Raw genomic sequence first — 22,507 nt, 5'->3', positions numbered from 1 at the left:
CTCTAAAATACTTATACATAATAAATGTATTCAATACAATTATATTAATAATATAATGATTTTTAAACTTGTGTTTTAAAAGCACTAAGTTTCTTTATACTTTGGCTAAAACATGACAGAGTATTTCATTTAATACATTTTTTTAAAATGCAGTTAAGCTGAACTACCCTTTGGTGATAAATATGGAAGTTTGGATAGTTTGCCTCTAAGCATTTTCATAACTTATCCATTTTGAGAAGGTGATACATCAAACATTTGCTGTGTGAGGTTTGGTAAAATAAATAATATAAATAATGTATTTAAATTCTTATTTAACTTTGATGTTTTTTTAAATCAGAATAATCTCATGGTTCCTAAAAAAAGAAAATCATGGTTTCTGAAAAAAGATTCTTTAAAAGAAGATTGTTCTATCAATTAATCAATTTAATTTTTATCATTTTGATGAACAGTTACTGGTTCTATTATATTACCTGGTTTCAAGATGTTTTTGTTTAACTATATTTATGTGATGTACTATAACAATAGTTGCTGCCTTTAGATTTTAGGGAGAAGGAAAGCCGACTGTTAGTGTTACAAATTCAGGAAATGAGCTGTTGGCTCAAAGTTGGCACACTTAACTAGATTGAAATTTTAAAATTAAGTTTTAACAGAACTTGGCTATGTTATTTGCGGAAATATTACTTTTAATGCCCCCTCCTTTCTAAATGTTGTATGTGCTTTCAAATGTCCAGAATTTTAAATAAGAAGTATTTTGATATAGTGAATGATTAAGTGTTGTGTGTATGATAAGCCTAGTTGGCATTATACTGAAAAGCTGATAATAAGGAGGAGAAAGATAGTTCAAGGAAACTATAAACTAAAATGATCACCATGTTGTTCAGAACAGTGAATGAAGGCCAAAGCAGCAGAGAACATGCTATCTTGCTGCAAAGTAGATTTCGTTATTTTTGCTATTGTTGAGAATTATTAAGTTCTCTGAATGAGCAACTTAGCTCTAGATTATGGACAATAAGTTTAGGATTTTTTTCAGTCTTTGAGAAAACTTGGTTTACAAAAAAAAAAAAAATGAGTGCTAGTTCTGGCTGAGTTGCCATGAGAAATACAAATTCTTAGGGGAATATTGTCATTATTAGGAGAACAGTGCAAAACATTGCAAAATGGTTTTTATTTCACATACTTTCATTAGAGAAAACATTTAGAGTCTGTCCCAAATTCAAAATACTTCAGAGAAACTAAATGTAATATTCTAATTAGCTTATTGCTGGGAAATATATATTTTTTGACTTTTAAACTATAGACATACGCTTTATTGACTTTCATTTAGATTACACTCCCACAATTAGCTGATAAAAACTTTTCACTGAATCCAATAGAAGTTGAAATGGTGACTGCAGTATAGCATTGTAAAAGTTTATCAGTATTTTAATAAGACATGGTTGATTTTGTTACATGCGGTGATCTCGCTGGGGCATCTATCAGACTATTGATAGCCAGTGTTGGTTCAGTTAATCTTGCGGGTTAAATGAATGTCTCCTTCCTGCATCACGGTATGACCCTCCCGACACTGTCTGTAGAAGAGATCAAACTGTTCTTAGAGGGGTCTAACCCACCTTGACAAATATATTATTTTCAAATAATATTTTCACCTAGAAGCAACAGTGCTTTTTATTTTTGACATAGATGACTAGACTTCCAAAGAACTTTTGACACATTTGTTTTTGTTTTCTGATCTTTCTGCCCTTTTCCTACTTGCTAGAATAAAGAGAAGAAAATTTGTTTCCTGAAAGAAAGCTACTGGTTGGGGTACAAACTAAGAAAGATGACATGTTTTGCTTCAAAATCCTCTAAATTTATATAATGTCCATCTTCTGGCCTTATAACATAAATTTGTGTCCCTCAATATCTGTTGGTCTATTTATTTTTAATGGAAACAATTTTCAAATAAGTGCCACATGTAGCATAGTCATATTTATTATATTAATTTTTTAAAAAACTGCCAGATAAATGTGGAAAACTGTGTTCACAAAAATATGTATTGTAGTAAAATATGTGCCCTGTAAGATGGAATATGTATCTCATTTTCATACAAGGAGTAATTTTTGCAAATGTAAAGAATAACGAACGGTAAGCCCTTCTACATTTCTGAACATTTCCATTTGGAAAGATAAATTAAATGCAATTTAATTTACACATCTGAGTTGCAGAAAATAAAAAGAGTTTATGCTAAATATTTTTAATCTCTTAAATGTAAATTAAGCGTTGAGAATTCACATCATATTTTCAACATTTCCCTGACATTGTTTCCTATTATTTCACATGAACTAAAATTAGACTTAGATTCAATCTTTCCCAGATTCCTTCCAACTTTATTATTCCATTGTTCTATACCTATAAAGAAAATAGTTTTAATTTTTTGTCTAATATTTTTGTTAATTTCAATATCATTGAAGAAAATACTAGATTTGAGTTGTTAAATCCAAATTTTTAAAATGGCATTAAAACCAGTAATTAATATTAGAACCAAAGAAAGTTGATCAGAAATTAAGCTAGCCTATTGGTATTGCTGCTTCAATTGGTATAAAATGTCACAAATCATTATTATTATGCTTTACAGTTACTTCATCAAATCCTTTAGAATTTGTCTATAGTAGTTATTACAGTCTCATAATTCTTACCACTTTGGAAACAAATATAAATAGTAATAAGATCTTGCAAAATATAACCACAGTTTGCTCTGATTCTGGAAAAAAATAAAATTAGAATTCTTCCTTTAGGTATGTCTTAATTCAATTTATTTTCACTTTACATAAGAAAAGTGTTTTAAGCAGGCTGCTTTTATTCTTTTTGTGTGTTGGAAAACAGATCTGAATTAGAAGAGGAGCAAAGATTTTCTCTAGGCAATCAGGTTGCCTTCTGAGTAGATAAAATCATTTATCTAATGGTAATGTATTTTTAATGCTTACAAGAAAATCTTGTTATAATTTGTTTACTTTAATTTTTTCAAATTTGGAAATAATTTCAAGTTTAAAAAAAGTTTGAATACCCTAAATACCCTAACCCAGAAGTGACTGTTAATATTTTACCCCATTTGTTTTATCACATCCTCTCATTCTCTCTTTCGCTCCATCTCTCTCTATTTTCTTTTCTTAACCACTTGAGGGTAAAATACAGACACCAGAGCTCTTTACTTCAGTGTGTAATTCCTACAAATAGAGATAGTCTCTTATGTAATCTCTTAGATAACCACATTTATCTACTTCATAGATTTACATTGGCATACTATTTTTATACTTGTCTATATTCCAGTTTTGCTGTTTATCTAATGATACCCTTGATAACATTTTTCTCCTCCAGTAAAGAATCAATTCTAGGGTCAAGTATTGCATTTAGTTGTCATGTCTCTTTAGCCTCCTTTAACTTAGAACATGTCCGTACCATTTCTTTTGTCTTTTATGAAACTGACAATTTTAAAGAATACAGTATATCCACCATCTCTTGTTTTTAGTAGAACATTCCTCATTTTCTTATGATTAGATCGTGGCTATGCATTTTCTACTAAAATACTGCATAAGTGTTGCTGTGTCCTTCTCAGGCTATCATATCTAGAGGGACATGATGTTCATCTGGCCCACGTTGGTGATGTTAATTTTGGTCACTCAGTCATGGTATTGCCTGATTTCTTTATTGTAAAATGACTGCTTCTTATCAAAAATTTCCCTTTGGATTCAGCACTCATTGACATTCTTGTCTGATGCTATCTTTACAATAATGGCTACAAAATGATGACTCTCCAATGCCAACACTCCCTCTCCATATTGATCTTCAGCATTCTCCAGCAAGCAAAAGAATTCTCTTCCCCTTCATTAATTTAATATTTTAAGCAGGCTGCTTTTATTTAACTATCTACTTATTGGTATGAACTCAAGAATTTCTATTTATTCAGTGGTTTGTAATTCATTACTGTTAATTATTTTGGTGATCAAATTGTCCACACTTGGCCAGTGGAGGCCCTTCAAGCCAGTTTCTATGTCCTTGTGGCATGGTGGCCATCAATTTTTATTAGCACTTCCTTGCACCTACTCTGCCCTACCTGTGGAATCATTCATTTCTCTGAGGAGCTCTGAGCTTTAGTGGGGAATGATACAGATCAAGATCTATGCACTGGGTGTACTTACTTCCAATAGAGTGTTTTTCCTTCTTGACCCTTTTGACAGGAATATATGAATGCATATACACATATACAGTTACAGATATGAACATACAAATATACATACACAAATGTGCATATTTGCATACATACACGCATTTATAAGCATATGTTTATAAACTTGCACATACATACATATATATTTTGGAAATCATGAGTTTACTCTGATACCTTCAGTTCCAATCCATCCCCACAGGGTTCTTTCTTGCCTTCCACTATTCCATATTTGTATGCCTCTGCTTCCACAATGTGGGCTCTAGCTCCTAATAATATAAACATATTTTACTCATTTGCTCAATCCTCTATAATACATCTAAAATAGTTTCAAAATTTCCACCCAAACCCACTACAATAAACAAACCTACTGAAAAGAGGAGTTTGTTTGCACTTCTTCCTCCATACCCATACCACACCAAATACTGTATTCATATATTACATGGATGAATCTTTCCCTCCTTCTTTCCTTCCTTCCTTCCTTCTTCTTTCCTTCCTTCCTTTATCTTACCTTCCTTCCTTCTTTCCTTTATCCTTCCTTCCTCCCTCCCTCTCCCTCCCTCTTTGCCTCTCTTTCTCTTCTTTCTTTCTTTCTTTCTTTCTTTTTCTTTCTTTCTTTCTTTTCATTCAAGGTAGTCATAGTCTTCACTCAAAAATACAGTTAGGCTCATTTGTTTTTATTTGTTTTCAGTTTTAGGGTTTTGCCCCTTTTTCTTTTTGTTGGTTTAATTTCACTTTTTGAATTGATTAATTTACCTTTAATCCTTTTTTTCCCCTAAACTATGAGATCAAGTGCCACCCCCAGAACTGCTTCTATTAAACAAACCTGATACATCGTAATTCAAACATTATTGATACAATTCAGAAATATCTGTTTGAATTATTGGTTGAAATTTTACCTTTGCACTTCAGTGCTATTCAACATACATTTAGTTTGAAATCACATTATCCTTTTGTTGTTTTTTTTTTAAGTGGAAGTTTCATAAAGGAGAGTAGATAACTGTGTTTGCACTGGTAGTTGATCAGCTTTATGAATTTGTCATTCCAGAGTTGTTGCTGTTGTTAAGTTAAATGTATATATATATCAGCAGGTAAGGAAAGAAGCAATCATGAATTTTTGCACCCCATAGCTCTGGAAAAATTTCTCTTATTTTTCCATAAGTGATTTTAGAATGTTTCTGCCCCTAGAACTCCCCCATATTCTAGTCCAGTACTCACAAAAATAAATATGCACCAGTATATTGGGTAGGAAGAGAAAGTAGGTTGCTGTCAAGAGATTCATATCCAAATTCTATTCTGTAATTACTGACTGTGATTTCGGATAAGTTATTTCTCTTCCCTTTCTAGACACCTAGTCCATAACTTTAAATAAAATATCTATACCTACTTAACTTTCTACCAAACTCTGGCTCATACCTTCAGCTAATTATTTAACATCTTCACTCCAGTATTAGCAGGAATCTCAAACTCAGTAATGCCCCAAGTAAAAACCTTCATTTCCTATCCCTCATCTTGCTCCATTCCCGATCTTCTTTGCTCAGTAAAGAGCACCATCTTATACCCAGTTAAACAGCCAAAAAGGCAACCTTGATTTCTTTCTTCCTTTACCTACATCCCTCCAATCAGCAAGCCTGTCAGTTCTATTTCCAAAATATGTCCCAAAACTTACCAGGCTCAGCCTTCCACCATCTTGAGCACAGTGCATGACACTGTCATCTCTGTTATGGACATCTCCATTCTGGCTGTAGCCAACTAAGAGGTCTCTTTTTCTACTCTTGCACCCCTGCCAGCATAACCTTTTAAAATACAAATCAGATATGTGACTTGACTGCTCAAAATTCTTCAGTGGCCTCCCATTTTAATTAGGATAAAATCCAAATTCATGGCTTTTATGATTTGGCTTCTGCCTGCACCGCTTCACTCATACCCTACTTCTAATCCCTTCATTCACTGTGCTCTGGCTCCACATCTAATTTTGCTTCAAAGCATCCTGCTTTTATTCTTGACTGAGGGACTTTGCACATACCTTTCCCTCTCTCTGGTGACATGCTCTCTCTCCCCCATCCCCATCTTCTGTGATATAATCTCTTACTTCATTCTATTCTCTTCTCAAACATCCCTCTAAAGATTTGTCTTCCATGACCAACTACATCTTTAATTGTAGTGTCCCCAATCCAGTCATTCTCTATTCTTTTATCCCATTTTAACTTTTTTGGTAGCATTAATAACTGCATAAAATTTTCATATTTATTTATTGACTCATTTATTGTCTGTTCCTCCCACTAGAATGTAAGTTCCATGAGGCCAGGGATTTTGTCTGTTTTGTTCATTACTGTATCCTCAGTGTCTAGAACAAAGCATGAAACATGGTAGGTGCTCAATAAATAAGTGATGATTAAATGAAAGGCCTCAGCATCTCTGATCTTCATATTCAAATGAAACAATGGTAATAAAAAATCACATACATCTCCCAAGGTTGTCTTGAGAAGGCTACGATTATGACAGTGTTCTAAACTGCCATGCAGTTGCCAGGTGGGGATACTGTTGGCAACACTGAATCAAAGGAACTGAAACAAACAAAAAAAAGCAGTCCCTGGGGACAACAAACAGACCAAGAAGTTCTCTTTTTTCTGTATTGGCTCTTTTCCACTGAGCTAAAAAGAGACAAAGTCACAGTGGTAGCTGTCATTAACCTCCTAGAATCATGGCAGGCAATCTGTCCACATGGCTTGACCTCTGCACTTATTCTGGCCCTGCCCCGACAACTAAGAAGAACATGTGCCCACTCTTCTTTGCCAGTTGGCTTCTTTGATTTCCTCAAGCACAGGTGGAAGAACAATCTTCTTCCAGAGTCCTTTCCCAATTAACACTCTGCATGTGCTGTCCTCACGTCTATGCATATAGTCCACAAATTATCTTCTAATTATTATCCACTTACTTCCTGGTTCTATTTTTGGTCTTAATGTGGATTATGAAGTTACTTGAGGCTTTTCTTGTACATCCAAAATAATGAGTTCTATATTGTAAATATGACTTGTTTTTGGAAATTTTTAGGCCCTAAATAATAATGGTAGTAATAATAATAATAATAATAATAATAGCTTTACAATTTTATCTAAAATTTATGTTTTAGAACCATCACATCTCAGGTGCTTTCATCAGTAAGTAATTTAATATCCTCACCAACCCTGTGAAATAGATACTATTATGCTTGTTTTATAGATTTGACAAATTAAAACAGAGGTTCAGAGAGGTAGGTCCTTGATTAGGGACACAAAACTGATCCTGGTGCGTCTCTCTGTAAGCTGATTCTCCATTATGTTATCATACTCCCTCTACTACTTATTTATTGGGAAGCAAGGTAAGCAAAGCCTTGGTTTAGATACAATTGAAAATATACAGATTTTATGGTGCAGTCCCTGTCTCAGATTGTAGGGAAAATTGTAAAAGAAGTGGATTTTCATCAATATGAATAATATAAGGTGTTACATGAGAGGTTAAAATAATTGAGCTGTACTTCTGACTGCACTACATAAGCTTCCTGGAGGAGGCAGCTTTATTTGAGCCATCAAAATTGTTTCATTAAGTGGAGAAGAGTTGGAATAAGACATTTGCAAAAATTTCAGAAAAATTTCAAAGAAACGAAAAAAAGTTATAATGTTACACGAATTTATTATTGAGCCCCATTTTTCCCCTTTTCTTTAGTCCTACCATAGGAGTGTTTGGGGATCCTGACTTTTGGCTGTTCTCAGAAAGTGGGTTATGTGAAGATAGAATTTTAACTCTTGCAAGAAACCTCTGTTGTTTTGAAGTGAGTTTATTCATGTGTTATATATCAAGCACCATGTGTTGGGCACAGCTCTAGGTGCTGGGAAAAAAAGTAGCAAAAAAGACCAAGTTTCTACCTTCAAGGGCTTTCAGTCTCATGGGAAGAGACAATGAGCAAACATGTAAACAAACAAAATATTAAAAGGGGAATTGCTGATGGTGGTAAGTGGCACGGAGAAAGTTCATCAGAGTAAACAGATATATAGACAGGAGTGAAGGGTTCTTTAGCCAGATAACCTTCTGAGGCAGCATCTCTGGAGGGGGGATATTTAAGATAAGATCTGAATATGAGGAGGTGGAGAGCATCATTCAGAGGGCTCTGGGAAAGCTGGTCCAGGAAGAGCGATCAGCAAGTACAAAGGCAGGAATGAACTTGGCATATTTCAGAAGCAGAAAGGAAGAGTTTGGGTCCCGGAGGGTGGTAGAAGTAAAGCTAAGGAGCCAGGGTTGAGAAAGGGCCAAGTCACTTAAGTTGTAGGCCAGGAAAAGGAGCTGAACAATGATAGCAAACATTTTTCAAGGGCTTGCATATGCGTGTATTAGACAGGTGAGTGAGGCAAATGACCCATTATCTATGTTTTACACAAGGCAGGAAAAACTGCTTTTTGAAAAGAAGCAGGAATTTTTTTGCCGTAGGCTAAAACTCTCTTAGGAGATAAATGATTATATTTAGATGAATTTCAGACAAGCCAAGTTTACTTTCAGAGGTTAACTCCATTTTCTTGCCTTTTCATTTCCATACTTGGTGCAGGTTTGATAAAAATGAACAGGGCTTAAATATTATTCAAATTTGTCAACTCAAGATATTCAGCAAAATTATTGTGCAGTAATTGACAGTAATCTACCTAATCTTGGCCATTTGAAAATATATGCACTGATGTTGGGTAATACAGTCAACATGCACCTTAGTTTCTGCATTTATATGAAGCAGAAAAGGCTTGAGAAAGGACTGTTTTTAGAAACCGTAGATGCTCTTTTGTTTATTTTTCCCAAAGCCCAGCACTAATGATGTTAGGTCTCTTTGCAACATCAACCCGCACCTCCTATTTGCAGCAGTAACATCCTCTTCCATTTTCCTCAGTAATTATAAATTTCCTCTGATTTATTTTTGTTGTCCCAAGACATTGAAATGCCCCAAATTATTACCTTATAAGTATCAGAGTTAGTTGGTTACACTCTTTGGGGTTTGGGGGGTGGGGGTGGGGTGGAAGGAGGGAAGGAAAGTGATATTTGGGGAATGAATATAGAATAGCTAACTGGGAAGGACATATTCTTTTATTATTGAGTAAAAAGAACCTGTATCTATTAGTTAAGGACCACAAAAACAAATAGCCTCCCTCCATACTTGAAGAACCTAATGACAACTATTAAGGATTCTTCTATTAAGGGTTTGGATTAAGAACTGACAATGAAAATACTAGCTGAGTATGTGCTAAAGAGTGGAGAGGAGGATAACAATGGGTGGAGTGGGGCAGGACTGCAGCCATGAGTTCCCCAAGTCAAGCAGAGGTGACAGTGTAGAAAACAGAAGCTGACTCTCGGGTGCTCCTGACAACCCTCAAATAGAAAACCATTGTGCTGCTGGTATTGGGGAGTGCAAAGGGTACAGACGACTTATGTCCTATTATGTAAGTACAAGGCCATGATAAGCCACCATATTAGTGGATTATTGCAGAGTGTGATATGATGTGTGGTTTCTAAGTTCATGTATGTAAAAGAGTAAATGCATGAAAATGTGCAATGTATGAATATCAGAGAACATTCCTGATACATGGAGCTACTCCTTTACCTGGACAGATTTACTGACAAGTGATCCTACTGAAAGTATGAAGGGATCAGGTGTTCTGTAATAAGAACAGGGCATGTTCATTGACATGAACTAGTTCAGGAAGGGAACATAGAATGAGCATATGAACTTGGGGCCTAACCCTTTATTTAGTTGATTCGGGGCTGGTAGTTGCGCTCCAGAAGTGAGTGCTAAGGATGCAGTCTCCAGAGCCAGCAGTCTCTCTTCCGGCCTCATTAAGCTTTGTTCCTCTTGGTGGTGACCATGATGGTGAAAAAGAATCTCTTTCAAAAGTGTAAATGTTCCTCTTTCTGTGGGTGATGTCATCATTCCTGTGGTCCAAGCATTTGTTACTAAATAGCACTTAGCAACATTAATCGTTACGTTCTCCTCTTATTTGGAGTTTTGAGAGTGTTGTTCATATGAAATCAGGAGATACATTTTACAGGGAGGTAGGAGTGAAAGTTGAATGAAAAGAAGCTATCCCTGGAACCATCTCTAGAATTGTGTTACTTAAAAGAAGCAAGTAGAGAAAAATTTTCCTTCCTGTGGCAACAGCTCTAACTGCTTTCAAAAAAGAATTTTCACGCATGGATACAAAGGAAGTGATTTCCATGCACCTTTACATAATAACACTCTTAAAAGTGGTAGACGCCTTTGGTTTGGCTTGGCTTATATTGGCTTTCCCATATTTTCCCTAGCAAAGTGGGTGGGGAAAATTGGACAAAAGAAAACTGTGTACTGGGCAATTAAGAGTGATGTTTCTAAATTGTCTGTTTAACATCTAATGGAACATCTTGCCTTCTCTTTTAATTACATCTCACTTGTCCATTTGGAAACTGTAAGGGGATCTGTCTCTAGCAATACTATCTTGTAAAAAACTATCAAACAAACAAAAAAACTGTAAGTTTCTTAAAGTCACAACTTGCTTTTTAAATTAATTTTATCTATTTTTAATTGTGGGAAAATATACATAACATTGATCATTTTAACCATTTTCAGTTGACAATTCTTTGACATTAAGTACATTGATAGTACTGTGTAACTTTCACCACTATCTATATCCAGATTATTTTCATCATCCTAAATCAAAACTCATCCTCAACTTTGTGATAATTCCCCATTCTTTCCTCCCCTCATCCTTGGAACCATTATTGTGCTTTCTGTCTCTGTGAATTTGCTTATTCTTAGTATTCCATATAAAAGAAATCATACAATATTTTTCCTTTAGTGTCTGGCTTATAAGAGCAAGAATAGGACAAGGATGCACTCAGTCACCACTGTTGCTCAACATTGTACTGGAAGATCTGGCCAGAGCAATCTGACAAAAAAAATAAATAAAAGTCTTCCAAATTTGAAAGGAAGAAGTAAAATTATCCCCCTTTGCAGATGACATGATCCTATATATGTAAAATCCCAAAGAATCCACAAGAAAGTTATTAGAAGTAATAAAAAAAAAATCAGCAAAGTTGCAGATACAAGGTAAGCATGCAGAAATCAGTTAGGTTTCTATACACCAGGAATGAACAATCTGAAAAGGAAATCAAGAAAACAATTCCATTGACAATAGGATCTAGAAGAATAAAATGCCTTGGAAAAATTTAACCAAGGAGGCAAATGATTTGGAAACTGAAAACTCCAAAACATGGCTGAAAGAAATTAAAGAAGACCTAAGTAAATGAAAAGACATCCCATGTTCATGGATGGGAAGACTTAATATTTTTAAAATGTCAATACTGCCTAAAGCAATTTACAGATTCACACAATTCCTACAAAAATTCCAGAAGCCTTTTTTGCAGAAATGGAAAAGTTGATCCTCAAATTCAAATGGAGTTTCAAGGGGCCACAAATAGCCAAAACCATCTTGAAGAAGAAGAACCAAGTTGGAGGACTCACAATTCTTGACTTCAAAATTTTACAACAAAGCTGTAGTAATTAAAACATTATGGTACTGTCATTAGGATACATATATAGAAATAAAAACCAATGAAATAAAATTGAGAGTCCAGAGATCAATCCACACATCTATGACCAGTTGATTTTTGACAAGGATGCCAAGTCAACTCAATGGGGGAAACAGTCTCTTCAACAAAGGGTCCTAGAACAACTGGAAATCCACATGGAAAAATTGTAAGGGGATCTGTTTGTCCACTACCTCTCACCATATACAGAAATTAATTCACAATGGATCAACAACCTAAATATAAGAGCTAATACTATAAAACTTTTTTAAGAAAACATAGGAAAACATCTCCAGGACCTTGTGGCAGGCAGTAGATATTTAAATTTTACATTATACCAAAAGCACAAGCCACAAAAGAAAAAGCTAGGAAAACTGGGCTTAATCAAAATTAAAAACTTCTACTCATCAAGAGCATTATAAAGATAGTGAGAAGGCACCCTGTAGAATAGGAGGAAATTTTTGGAAATATCTGATAAGGGTTTAATATCCAGAATATATAAAGCACTCCTACAACTCAACAAGAACAAGATAATCCAATTTAAAAATGGGCCAAGGATTTGAACAGACTTTTTTTCTCTGAAGAAGACATTCAAATAGCCAATAAGTATATGAAAAGATGCTCTATGTCATCAGCCATCAAAGAAATGTAAATTAAAACTACAATGTGATACCACTTCACACCCACAAGGATGGCTATTGTTAAAAAATCTGAAAAAAAAAACAGTATTGGCAAGGGTGCGAAGAAATAGGAACCCTTGTTCATCATTGATGGGAATATAAAATGGTGTAGTTGCTGTAGAAAACAGTTTGGCGGTTCCTCAGAAAGTTAAATATAGAATTGCCATATGACCCAGCAATTCATAATTTGTTATTAATCCTTATATGTTGGAAAGAACTGAAATCTGACATGGGACTATTATCTTTCTTAAAGATACCAGATATCTTATTTTATTGTTACTGTCCATTTTAAACAATAATAATAGGTATAATTTACCAAAAGCCTGATGTGTTAGGTTAATTCTTATGAAGTCATCCGTCATGACAATCTGATGAAGTAGAAACCTTTAGTCTGTAGGCAGCCAAGAACTGGAGAGATTGCCCAAACTCACAAATAACAGATAGCAAAGCTTGCCTTTATTTCACAGTAGCTTACTGTGGCCAAGGCCATGGGGGAACAGTGGCCTTTGAAATAACCCTATTATTCTGGCCCAGTTCTTCCAAAGAGCATGGAGTATGCTCAGGCCATTACACCAAGTGGGAGGGAGGTATGGCTTGTTGCCAAGAACAGCCATTAACAAAGGCAGAAGAGTGCAAGTTTGCAGCAGGGGTGATTCTTGCCAAGGAAAACCAGCCCATGTGTCATGTTTGGCATGTTTATACTTGTTGCCAATAACCCCAAAGTAGACAGTTCTTCCTCTTTAGTCACAAAGTAATTTAGTCATAAAGGAAATAGATTCACTTCAGTAGGCTTCTTCCACCACAGTAAGGAAAATATCCAACTTATGCCATGTGTCATCCATATCCATGTGCTCCTTCTTCCTAATAATTAATTTTCGCTGTCTTGCATAAATTGGATATTGGTGCCAAATATGCCCTTTTTTGTAAGTCTAAGTCTTCTCTAGCAAAGTTAATACCTCCTGATGCCCACATAGAGTACTCAGTATTTTGGGACCTTGAACAACTATTTAACTTCTTCCAAGGCAGACCTACTAGAACTTTGTAAGATTAAACAAACTTCAAAGGCTTCACGAAGGGAAAAACTATCTGAGCTAAGCCTGTAATTTAGACTATCTTTAGAGAAGTATGACATTACGAAGAGAGAGGCGCGCAGAGTGGCCAGCCTCTTTTATAACAGTTAAATTTTTCTTGACTTATTGTAAAGACTAAATGACAAGTAGGAAAGTGCTTTTGCAGTAGTGTAGGAGTCTTGAAGCCTTAGAAGGAAGTTTCATTGTGTATGGGTGTAAGCATGCAGGTGGGAGTAACAGACTGCTGTTCCATGGCTAGTTCCAAATAATCAAGCATAAACATCTTTTCACTTTTACCTTGAACAGAATCATAATAGCACTTGCTATATTATTTAAAATAAGTACGTATTACCATCTTGCATCCAGAAACAGAAAAATAATTTTACATCCAGAAAAACAGATAAAAAAGAGCCTTTAACATGGACAAAACAAAAGAGAATACAACTGGATTTTCATTTTATTTTCATATATTAATTCAAAACCCTATGCGCCATACTCCCTGAAAGTGGGAGAAGGAAGCTGGTTTTGTCTGGAGATACAATACCCTTGAATGATTAAACCCAGGAGATGAATCAAAGTAAACAACAAAAGAGCACAGCAGGGACATAGTAGTAATTATAAGTCACAGGCTTCTTTGAACCTTGCCCTGGGGGGCTGTTTTGCAAACACCCTGCCACTTAATAGAAATAAAGTCACTACTTCATGCAGCCAGTAATAGAACTCTGTCCTTGGGAATAAAGGGGAATTCAGGTAGTGTGGACATGTAGAATAAGCATTGTGATGACTCTCAAGTGGCCGGAATTCTAGAAATTTGAACTGAATGAAGAAAGGGGGAAATCATAAAGATAAAGATAATTGTCCAGGTGTTGAGTTTATATCCACCTGTTACAAACAATCATTCTTCCACTTCACTGCACTTTGCACATTTATATTGTTTACTTGATTATAATTATTTACTAATTCATATCTATTGTCTCTGCTACACTGTACATTTCAAGAGGCTTGGGATTTAGTTTTGCTCACCTTATAGCCTCAGACTCTAGGAAAGGCCAGAGTTATGCCAGGTGCTCAGTGACTTTTGTGGACCGGTTAATATAGTAGATAGCTTAAAGACAATGTGAAAATGCAGCAGTTCCTTTTGAGCAAGTGAAGCCAGAAAAGGTTGAAAGGGGGAAAGAATGCTCAACATTGTCTAAAAACATTAATTACTGGTAGGGCTAGATTGGATCAGACCCTGTCAGCAGTTGCTCATTGCTAAGCCCATTGCAGAAATATGGGCATTCAGATCCATCCAGGTGAGACCAGGGGTGTCATTTGGACTGTCGGCACATTCACAAAAAAGACCATAGATTAAGACTTCTAACATTACCTTCAAATGAGATTCAAATGAGATATATCCTGTTAATTTACTTGTTTATGATTTAACTTCATTAATTTGTTGAATGATTTTTTTATATATGAAAATTTGCAGAGAATTGTTTTGGGCATTTCATAATTAGAATATGTATATATTTAAATGTTTATATAATACATCATATTCTGATATATACATGAATCAGAAGCCTCCTCCAAAGGAAATGGCACAGGACACTGGTGAACTCTCAGAGGCCCAGCTGTTGTTCTTGAGAGGTGCCCATTATTACAATTTCATAGCGAGAGGCAGGGTTCTTAATTTTAAGCAAACAATGACCAAAGCATTATAGAATGTGTAGGATTATCCTCTGTTTGTCCTTGCCTGTTTGTCTAGTTTGTTTTTAAGCCCATGGATCGTTAATGCTTACTTGACAAAAGGTGAAGCATATTTCCATTGCCTAAAAGGCACTATTTCTAACCAGGTGCACATCAAAATGGATTCTTGCACCATCGTCTTAGCACATCAAAGCATTCTTTGAAATTTGGTATATAGCTACTTGTTAAATCGTAATTTGAACGTTATCACCTTTTTGTATATATGTTATATGTAACAATAAGGAAATAACTGAAACCTAGATGCAGGTGGGCACCAGTGTACCCAAGTCTAACCCCTGCGGAGAACATTTTCTTTTGAGCCTAATAAGCTTTCCTTTCAAAAAGGGAGAATTGGAGCAAACCAATGGATTGCCACTGAAAAGCTGATTCCCGGTAATTTCATTTCTTAAATTCTAGCTCAGTGGTATGCAGCCTTGGCTGCACAATAGAATCACCTGAGGAGCTTAAAAAAATACTGATGTCTGGGTGCTACTTTCAGAAATTTTCATTTAATTGGTCTGGATTGCAGTCCGATGATCCAAAGCATAGCCAAAGTTGAGCACCACTGCTCTAGTTTCAGTCTCCTCAGTTCTAGGATGGGCTCATAATTACCACCTCGGATGCCCCTCATGAGGGTTCAAAGAGATGTGTGTAATTTGAGTTCCTAACATTTCTGAATGCACCAGTCTCCCTTATTTCTACAGGAGAGGAAATAGAAAAGGAAGGAAGTGGGGGTGGGGGGTTGGGAGAGTGAGGAGGAGGGATCCTTCCACAGATCCCTCCTAGCTCTGCCAATTAGTGGTTCATTGAGGTTAACAAACTACCCTTTGTCAAAGCAAACACTCTTTGAGGATTTAGCCTCATTCTCGCTTTAGTGTGAATGACTTTAATCAGATAATCTCCTATCACCTAGTTGAGGATTTGTGATTCAAGGTCTAGGGGAAGCCAGGAAGGCAAGAGCTACAAGGTTGGCCTGGGCTTGGAGGACAACTTCGGATTCCCTGATGGTGAATTTAGGAAGCCTGGGGTCTGGAAGTCCAGGGTCTGAGAACAGCACCTGTCACTTTTTAGCCTTTCCATCATGGCGGCATGAAATTCAAACACAAAACAGAACAAAAACAAAAATACTGTTTTCTCACTTTGCTAGGGCAGTTATTTGTTAACAAAGTGTTATCTGTCATCTCTCAGTCTTAATAGCCCGTCATGACTTTTCAGTGACTTTCAGCCATGAAGCACTTAAGATGTGCTGGGTCATTTTATCACTTGTGAGTTGCTTGGGTGTCTGTGAGGAGCAAGGCCTTGCCCATCTCTATCCTCCTTTGCCGTCTGCTTGGCATGTGATAAGCACTCAGGGTCTGTTGAATTGAATTGAATTGCTTCATTTGATACACAGTTTTCCAATATTTTTTCATCTCTGTCCCCACCTCTAGACTAGACTGTTGGCACTGTGAGGAAGACCTATGGATTTCTATATACCCATTGCCAAGCACAGCTCTTGGCACACAGTTGTGCTCAATAAATATTTGTTAACTGTAAGGAGCAATAGTCAGTGTACTGATTCCTGAGTTGAGATATTAGAATTAATTTATGGTAGTACTATCCAGTTCCCATGCTGTTGGACACAGCAAAGAGGGAAGAAGAGAAAAAGATGTGTATATAAGCTCCCACCCTCTACGAAGGTAACAAAAGTTGTTCCTATTCAAAAGTCACTTGAAGACATCCCTTGAGGCATGTTCTGAAGGTAATTTCAGAAAACCCAGAAAGGTAATAAGAGGAGTCAACAAAAGATCCAGTGAGAGAATCTACACACTGGAATAAAAGACAGAGGGATGTGGAATATCATAGAAGCCCAAGGAAAGGAAACTCAAGAATGAAATGAGTAAACACAGCAGGCATTTAGGGGGAAAAATCAACCCTGTTTTTGGCATTTTAAAGAATTTCTTTGCCTTCAGGAATAAATAAAGCAATGGTAATATTTTTTAGATTCTTTTTTCCTACATGGAATAGAATTAATATATAAAAATGCTTAGGTTACAATGCATAAAACAATTACATGATAACAATTGTACTATAAGACCTATCAGATACTATTTTTTAAAGATTAAAAGGGAATCCTGGGGTTGTTAAGCCACAACACATAATTTTATGAGATGGTAGAAAGCATTTCATAACTTTACATGCAATTAAATATTTTAAGTATATATTATAGGTGCACTGTTTCATATCTGTTTCTCTATCTGTTTTATTTAATAAAGTATCACTGTTGCATTTCTTCTTTGCTTTAAATGACAGTCCACAGTAGAAGACATGTGTATAACCCATGGGGAGTGTTCAGAACTATATTAAAGATTAGACAGACTAATTCATTTCAGAATGAAATGAGTAAACACAGCAGACATTTAGGGGGAAAAAAACCCTTCTACTGGCATATTAAAAAAAATTGTTTGCCTTTAGGAATAAATAAAGCAATGGCCATATTTTTTAGATGCTTTTTACTACATGGAACAGAATTAATATATAAATACGAAAACACTGCACTGTGGGGCAGGAGGTTTGACTCTTTATTAGCTGCAAGGCTTTGGTCAAGTGTTCACTCTCCAGCTTCAGTTACTTCGTGGATTAATGAAGATTATAATGAATGACATGCGTGATGTCATTTGTTTTATATAGTTAAATTCTAAGATTAAGTGAAAAAAATCAGAACACAAAAGGGCATATACAGTATAATATCAACGATATAAAATATGCAATGAGAAGAGCCTGGAGGGAAATAAACTGTAATATTAATAGGGACCATCTCTGTAAATTTCTGTAGGTTGTTAGAAAAAACATTTCGTCTTCAGTAACTCTGAATTTTCTATATCGTGTTGACTTAGAAATGTCACCCCCCCCACACACACACACACACATCTCACTTCCCTCAAGGCATGGAGGTGGCAATTTTATGGATTCTTTTTAGTTCTGAGATGGGTGTAAGATTCCAATGTTTGCCATATCCCACTGCTGAAGGCCTTCAACCCAATCTGTTTCTGCTACTGGACTTCCAGCCCCCTGCTTACTGTTGCCCTCCTGGCAAGGGCTCACTCTTTGGGTTTGCTCCCCTTCTCTGGTACAAGTGATGCACTTCCTGTATTCTGTTCTGGGATTAGACCAACAGCTTCCCCACAACTAGAGGAATCTAGTTACCTTTGTGTATAGCAAATCCGGATCAAGTGCTCTGCACCCCCCTCCCCCCCAAAAAAACAAGCACTTCAATGGTTCCCACAGACCAAAAGTCTCAGGATTGTAGCTTTGCATTTTGAGTGTGATTACTTCCTTAAGATTTGTTGTTTCTCTTTCTCAACTATAAGTTCCCTGAGGTTAGGTAACCAGTGAGTTTTCACTCACTGTTGGATCTCCCAACCCAGAGTATGCGCTGGCCTCCTCAGGGCTGTCGACCTGTGGTTCCCACTGCTTTCAATGTTCTTTCCCCCTTATCTCCATCTGAAATTACCTCATGTACTTACCTTTCTCTTTACATGTGCTTTTCTTGCTTATTGGCTACCTCCTCCTACTAGAATGTAAACTCCTTGAGGGAAGTGATAGTCTATTTGGTTCATTTCTGTAACCACAGCACCTAGAACAAGGTTTAGTTACAGTTGCTGCTCAGTAAACATTTGTGAAATGAATAGGCTGGTGTATAATAAGTGTTTTCTGAATGGAAAGTGGGAAGGAAAAATGGAAAAATGGAAAGAAAGAAGGAAAAAAAAGGAAAGGAGGAAGGAATAGAGGAAGGAGGAATTATATTCCTAGAAATCTGAAGTAGCCCTTTTCACATAAAACTTGAGGAACTCATGCCCATAGTAGAGCTCCTTTTGCCCCTATTTCTTTAAGAAAAACAATGAAAATAAATGGCCTGAGAGAACCAGGAGACATTGTTGTCAATTCTGCTCTGCCACAGTGCCCAGTTACTTATACAATGTTATCCTCAGGTCGAACAAGATTCAGCTGGTCTCTAACTATCCATTTGCTACTAAAATTCTATGATTACAAACTTTTAATTCTGAAATGTATTTGCTATTTATTTTTTTTTACTGCCAGATCCCAAAATAATTACACCGAAGATTTAGAGACAAGTTTTAAGTAAATTGGCTTGATTGAGAAAAGATTAGTCGAGTTAATATTTGAGCTTGATTTTAATATTTATAAGTATTTAGAAATGAATATATAATATTTGCCCATATGCATGATTTATACATTAATTGGTATATATATTATATTATAAGTAATAGAATACATACTTGTATTCAAATATTGGGCAGAATTTTAAAAATTAGTGTGTGAAATATATAAAGGTCCTTGAAGAAAAATTAAATTCAGGTAATTCTATGAAGTATATTTATTCAGGTAACAGAATGAGTTTGAATTTAGGCTACAAAAGAACTTCTCTCCAACCATGTGAAATTTAATGGGGAGACATTTAATGAATCTACTAAAAAAAGATTCTCCATACAACTGGGTTTATAACTCTTCTCTCCTTCCAGAAGTCTTTTATTTTTAAACATGATTAGAAACCAGGGAACTGAGTTTGGGTCCCAGTTTTGATCCCTGTGGCAATGAATTACTTTTATACTGGTATAACAAAAAATGTAATAAAACAGTATTCAAGAATCTGAACAGTATTCAGATTCAAGATCAGTTATTTCAGGTCTTTTCATTTTTTCCATTTTCATCTAGATGACTTTTTTTTTTTTTTGCTAGAAAAAGCAAATTATTTGGGGGAGGTAGTAAAAGCTTATTGAGCTGTTAATGTGATATGTTGGACAAGAAAGATACAGTTCACACACGCACACTCACACACTTACACAGGTATCTCAAAGACTCCCATTTGGCTGAAAAAGGATAAATGCTACCATTTCTTTATTTTGTCTTATTGGTAAACCAGGTAGTTGATATTATCTCTAAAAACCATATTCCTTAACTGTATTTCTATTGGGATTCATTGGTATAATTAAGACTTGAATGAACTGAAATATTTCAGGAACTCACAGTGAAGATTCTTTCCTTTATTGAAAGTGTACTTTTATTTCATCTGAGATTGTTTTCTATAATTTCCCTCTCCAACCACAAACGACTTTCTTTTTATACTTATGATATACTCAGTCATGAACCTGTGGACTATCACTGCACTTCATAGAGGTAGGAGAGACTATACTGCTCTCCTGGCACTGAAGAAATATCAATGGTATTCTAAATGAGGAACTATTTATTTTTTATTACTATAATGGCTTTTAAATAATTTCTACAATTTGAAATGCAGTTAAAATGCTTCCAGTAGTTGAAAGTAGGCAACAAGATTCAATGTTTTAACATATGATCTGGTGTTTGTTATTGTGCTTCAAAATTTTAAATGTCATTATTCGTGTCATAATAGTATCCATGATAATATATTAGGCTAAATCAGTAGCAATTGAGTTTTATATCACACTTTATTTTTGACATGTTTTTGATTTCTGGATTGATCATTGTTTTTATATGAGAGTTTTCTTAACCATCCTTTTTTTCTTTATCTAATGTAAAATAACATTTTTTTTTCCTTCTTTGTCAGTTACTAGCATGTTTATTCTACTGTTTCTAACATTCAAGGGTCTTTTTTGTATTTCTTTGTATTCTGTTCAGTGGAGCAGAAAATTTGTCTGTTTCAATTTCTCTTTTGTTCTCAGAGGTTTTCCTATGCTCCTGTGCTGAAGTAGAAAAAATAATTACCCCTCTTGCACCATACACAGGTTCAAAGTCCTCTTTTTTTACCATGTTGCTCCAAATGGCAAATTTTCTAACCCACATGAAAAAAGAACACCAGAGCTCTAACTTGGAAGTTTATAAAGGTCTGAGAACAATTGAAAATAAATTCATATAACTGGAATTTGCCCTTTGTGTTTCATAGGACTTTCTAAGGAGAGGGACTGGAAACCAGCTAAGACACCCATCTGCCAGCAGATGCAAAGGTAGTCCAGTTCAGCAGTTAGGCCTCTGTTGTCATAGAGAATGAAAGGCGAACTGGAGAAATTAAAAAGGCAAGTAGCTAACAATCCAGTAGGCTAAGCCAGGGACTTGGGAGTCTCCCAAGGCTCCTCCCTTCCTCCTTCCCTGCATGAGTCATTTTTCCAGTCTGTCCACACCCATTCACCCTTCCATCAGCCGCCACCCCACACTCCCATTCACCCTCCAGGCTGCTGCCACAGGGTCTTTCTATAATACAAATCCAATCTCCACCTCTTGCCCTTGCTGGGTAAACTGCTCTAGCTCACCACTGTTTTCAGAATAAAGTTGAGACTCCTCGGATGAGTACAGACCTACTTTTAGCTTCATTTCCAGCTGCTCCCCCACACTTCCCCTTTCTTCACTTCTCACAAAAGGACCTGCAGGCTCTGGTATAAGCCATGCTCTTTTCTACACTTGACCTGGACTCAACTCACTTTCTATCTTGCTAACTTCTACATACCTTTCAAGTTAAATGTAACTCCTCCAGGAAGTCTTTTCTGATCCTTCTTCAGGGCCTGCCATGGCTTGCCTCCACCATTTTAGCACTTATCCCTCAGGCAGAATTCACTGTCATTTTCCTTGTAGAAATATTATCTATCCTCCAGTGCAGGGACTGTGTCTTAATGTATTCTTGCATCTCTAGCATAGTAGGCACTTCATGTAGTTGTTGAAATGAATGCTGAATAAAAAGAAAGGAAGTCCTCATAGCTTGGGGTAGCAACCAATTTGTAGAGATAAAGTGCCCATCCCTGTTCTGTAAGAGAGTAACAGTGTCCTTTTAATTTGTTTCAACTCTGTGGGCACTTGAGTACTTTTAAATGATTAACGCAAAACATTGTCACCTTTTTTAAAGTTTACTTTTTTTTTTTTCTGGAGGGGGGCAGTACACAATTTAGCTTACTGTTTTGTACATCTAGCCAAGGGTCAATAACTCAAGTTTGTTATTAGGGCCTCTGGAGGTATTTTTTGTATTTTGATGATGCTTTGCTTTTCCCTCCTCAAGCTCATCCCACCCTCTTTAACACACCCTAACAAAAATCTAGAGGAAGTCAGTTGTACCACATCCAGCATTTTGTCTGAAATGATGTTAGACCATCAAACACGTTTTTAATTAGAATCATCATTGAACAAGTTATCAAAATCTCTTAAGTTCAAAGGAAAGCATGCTCCAAATCTCGAAAACTTTATCCCATCACAGAAGACACAGGATTCTTTCCATTCAAAGTGAGGCC

The 22,507-nt window shown here is 35.9% G+C and overlaps 1 protein-coding gene across 3 annotated transcripts in view; it reads left to right on the top strand.

Moving 5' to 3' along the window:
- Positions 1-22,507, top strand: part of MBNL1 (muscleblind like splicing regulator 1) — a 191,678-nt gene that overhangs the window by 900 nt on the left and 168,271 nt on the right. The gene's annotated exons all lie outside the window — the stretch shown is intronic.

Source organism: Choloepus didactylus, chromosome 1 (genome assembly GCF_015220235.1).
Source record: "Choloepus didactylus isolate mChoDid1 chromosome 1, mChoDid1.pri, whole genome shotgun sequence".
In the NCBI taxonomy this organism is placed as follows: domain Eukaryota; kingdom Metazoa; phylum Chordata; class Mammalia; order Pilosa; family Megalonychidae; genus Choloepus; species Choloepus didactylus.
The sequence above is the reverse complement of the archived record's forward strand: the minus strand, read 5'-3'. Positions and strand labels throughout refer to the sequence as shown.